The sequence below is a fragment of the Dromiciops gliroides genome, chromosome X (genome assembly GCF_019393635.1).
Source record: "Dromiciops gliroides isolate mDroGli1 chromosome X, mDroGli1.pri, whole genome shotgun sequence".
NCBI lineage: Eukaryota > Metazoa > Chordata > Mammalia > Microbiotheria > Microbiotheriidae > Dromiciops > Dromiciops gliroides.
The window spans coordinates 16,191,758-16,195,571 of record NC_057867.1 but is presented as its reverse complement, the minus strand read 5'-3'; the positions used below and the strand labels follow the sequence as shown (position 1 = coordinate 16,195,571).

The window sequence follows — 3,814 nt, the reverse complement described above, 5'->3', positions numbered from 1 at the left end:
CTGGAGTATGATTCAAACCATATGAAAATGTAATTAGGAAATAGTTAACAAAATAAATAAAAATATAATAAAACAGTAAGAATGTACGTGGTTTTCTAAGTCAATATGCGACCTCATGGGGATCCCTACATATGACTTAGCAGCTCCTCTTTCTATTTAAATTTGACACTGATCTAGAGCACTGAGGGTAAGCAACTTGCACATAGCCAGTACTTATCAGAGAAAAGACTTGGACCCAGGAATGCAGGAATCTGTCATCAGGGCTCTAAACACAACTCAATACTTCCTCTCTGAGTTTACATATAACAGGTTTGATCTCAGCTCATGGTCCCACCCAGGATTGAGGGGAAAAAGGAGGGAAAAGACCTCTGGCTCCCAGAGTTGTTCAGTATTCTGATATCAAATAAGAGAGACTTTAACTCCACCAAAAATATAAAAGAATAACACCCAAGCCAATAAAAAGTAAAGACAACTGGGGGCAGCTAGGTGGAGCAGTAGATAAAGCACCGGCCCTGGATTCAGGAGGACCTGATTTCAAATCTGACCTCAGACCCTTCACACTTACTAGCTGTGTGACCCTGGGCAAGTCACTTAACCCTCATTGCCCTGGAAAAAAAAAGAAAACAAGAAAAAGTAAAGACAACTTTCTTTCATTCTCTGTTAGGCTTTTACCTCACCAGGAACCTATCTAGTCCTCTAGTTATAGTATTTCTTTGAGTGTGCCCCTCCCTTCATGGGGAGAGCACACAGACCTGCTAGCTTTGAAGAACTGATTCAGTACTCTGCATATTTTCTTTAGTTAAGACCTTAGGTTTAGTTTTTTTTTTTAAAGAAGAAACATTTGTCACTGGTGTAGCGTCCTAATGCCATAATGAAACAAAATCTGAATATTCCATAGTCTTTCATACTGGACTGAGAAGACAAACGAGGGTCATATAGAATTGGAAGATAAATTAGGGTAACACAAAGTTGGGAGACAAATGAGGGTAGTATAGAGTTAGGTGTGGTTGGAACCTTATCAGAACAAGTAAAACTATATGATGACATCAGGTTGAACTGGAACAAAGTTACCTGTGGGAAAGAAAATTTCTCATAGTCCTCCAGGGTAGCAATGTCCAGCCTACCCACACCCATTTGCTATAGTGAAAAGGTCTCTAGATGTACAACAAAGGTCTGTACCTAGCATCCTGATTCCACACTAAAAAAGAAATCTAACTAGTTTTTTCTCTTGAAATTGAAGGTTTTCAATTTAGTGAAAGTTAGACAATTTATCAGTTTTTTTTTTTAGTGAGGCAATTGGGGTTAAGTGACTTGCCCAGGGCCACACAGCTAGTAAGTGTTAAGTGTCTGAGGCCGGATTTGAACTCAGGTACTCCTGACTCCAGGGCCGGTGCTCTATCCACTGTGCCACCTAGCTGCCCCCAATTTATCATTTTTAAAGTCTTAATTCAACAAAAATTTAAGTACTGACTGTATACAAAGCATTATGCTAGGCACTGAAGAAGAAAATAAAAAATAAAATAAAAGTGCCCCCAAGGAAGTTACCTTCTAATGGGGGGAGACTGTGGGATGTACTACATGCACAAAAGTGAGTATAAAACAAGACAGGGAGACAGTCTACTAATTTCTGATGTTTAAAATGCTGATGGAAATTAATAACATTTGTATAATGTGATCAATTTAGCCTACTTATACAACACCAGGAAGGTGCCAATTATCTGGGGTCCATGGTTAACCTGGGGTCTTAACCTGTGGATCTACTTCAGGTAGTCCATGAACTTGTATGGGAAAACAATTGCATTTTTATTTTCACTAATCTTTTTTCTCATTTGTTTCCATTGTAATTCTATTTTATTTTATGCATTTAAAACATGATTCTGATAAGGGGGTCCATAGGCTTCTCCAAGCTGCTAAAGCAGGGGTTTGGGGGGTATGACACAAAAAGGTGAAGAGCACCCATTACAGATGTACTATAAGTTTAAAGAGATTGACTAGATATTTTGGAATCTTGATGACCCAGCTGAGGGTTTCACAGAACTAATGAGTATTTATTATTTAACCATTAAGTCTATTATAGATAATAAAATGTTTCAGAATGATTAGCTTATTGTATCTCTGTGTATAGTGGAGGGGGGAAAGAAGTAATATATCAATTTCATTTTCTAAGTATTCTGTATACTTTTTTTTCTTTTTTCTTTTTTTTCAGGGCAATGGGGGTTAAGTGTCTGAGGCTGGGTTTGAACTCAGCTCTTCCTGAATCCAAGGCTGGTGCCTTATCCACTGCACCACCTAGCTGCCCCCTATTCTGTATAATTTTTAAGCCATGTTTTTTCCTATTATTTTTATCATACTTTGCATCTCATTCCACACTAGTATCTTACTCAAGATACTCAAGCTCAAGAGCAAACTGTTCCTAAGCAAACAATATGCTAGCTTAACCGACTGCAAGACAGGAAAATTCACTGAAGAAAATATTACCTAAAAAACCAGAATGAGCCTAATGGTAGAAGAGGAACAAAAATTTCAGTTAAGAAAAGAACACCTTCAGTATTCTTTAGTTCTTCATTTGTAGGAGGTTTCTTTAGCTTTTAAATTAAAGGCATATCATTTGAACTATTTTCAGATTCACTTTCTTTTTTGGAATTATTTTTATTTTTCTTCCTTTTTGACATAGGCACTTTTTACAGATTCTTTTTTTTTTTTTTTTTTTTTTGCTTTTAGGCAGGAGTTTTTAGCCTACATTTTTCTTTTTTAGATGTCTTTTTAGGTGGCTCTTTATTTCCTTTATTTTCCTCTAGAGAATCCTTTTCTTTTTTCACATTCACTACTAGTTTTATATGATAGAATTTCAGGAAATTTTGTATGCTTAGCCTTTTTTGCCTTTCTAGAGTAGCTCCTCTCCTCTTTCCTGCCTTTGCTTGGTGGTTTATTTATTTACTGGTAATGACTTGATAGAATGCATTCAGAAATTCAAGATCCTGTTTACCAATTCACTATTTATGCCTGTCTCTCCATATCAAGAACTTCACAAAGCCTCTTTAACATGGCACTCCTAAATTTTTTCAACATTTCTTCCTTTTTTATATATTGGCCATTTCCTTTTTCAGAAGGAAAGTCACTGAAGTGACCCACATTCTTCTTCAGAGAAGCTACTGTTCCTTGCCTGATGGAAAGATTTCTGAGTCCATCAGTTTTCTTATTTAGAAAGAAGTGTATTCATCCAATTTAAAAAATTGTCCCTTTTATTGGACAATAGTAAATGAATCCCTTTGGAAGGAAGATACCTCATTGTCAACTTCCCTACTTTCTTTTTCTCTTTCTTGCTTTCTGTGATAAGATGCTTTTCTTTTTCTTCCTTCTGCTCCCCTTCTTTTTTTCCCATTCTCCCTTTCTTGGATACAAATTTACAAATAACCAAGGGCAAAAAATTGAAAGAAAAATAATTATAGACAAAAACCCAGGATCAAGTTATAATATTCAAATCTTAAGCAACATACCATGTGTTGATAACATTTTAATTAATCTTACAAATAGTTGAGATCTTGTACTTCATTCACTATTTCAGATGATAACAATGATCAAGACAGTTTGACAGTGGAAGGGTTTATTAATATGGATTCCAGCCACAACTCTGCAATTAAGTAGCTGTGTAACCTAGGGAAAATCATTTAATCTCTTTGTAATCTACTGGAGGATGGATAGCTTTTGTGTAGTTTGTCACTGTCTTATCTTTGCATCTCTATTACCATGTCTTGCACATGGTAGTGTTTATCGATTTTTGTTTAATTGAATGGATATTGATTTCTTCATCTAT

The 3,814-nt window shown here is 35.8% G+C and overlaps 1 pseudogene; it reads right to left on the bottom strand.

Annotated features, from left to right (window-relative positions):
* Positions 1–2,474: 2,474 nt before the first annotated feature.
* On the bottom strand, positions 2,475–3,382 carry LOC122733876 (annotated as a pseudogene).
* Positions 3,383–3,814: the final 432 nt, after the last annotated feature.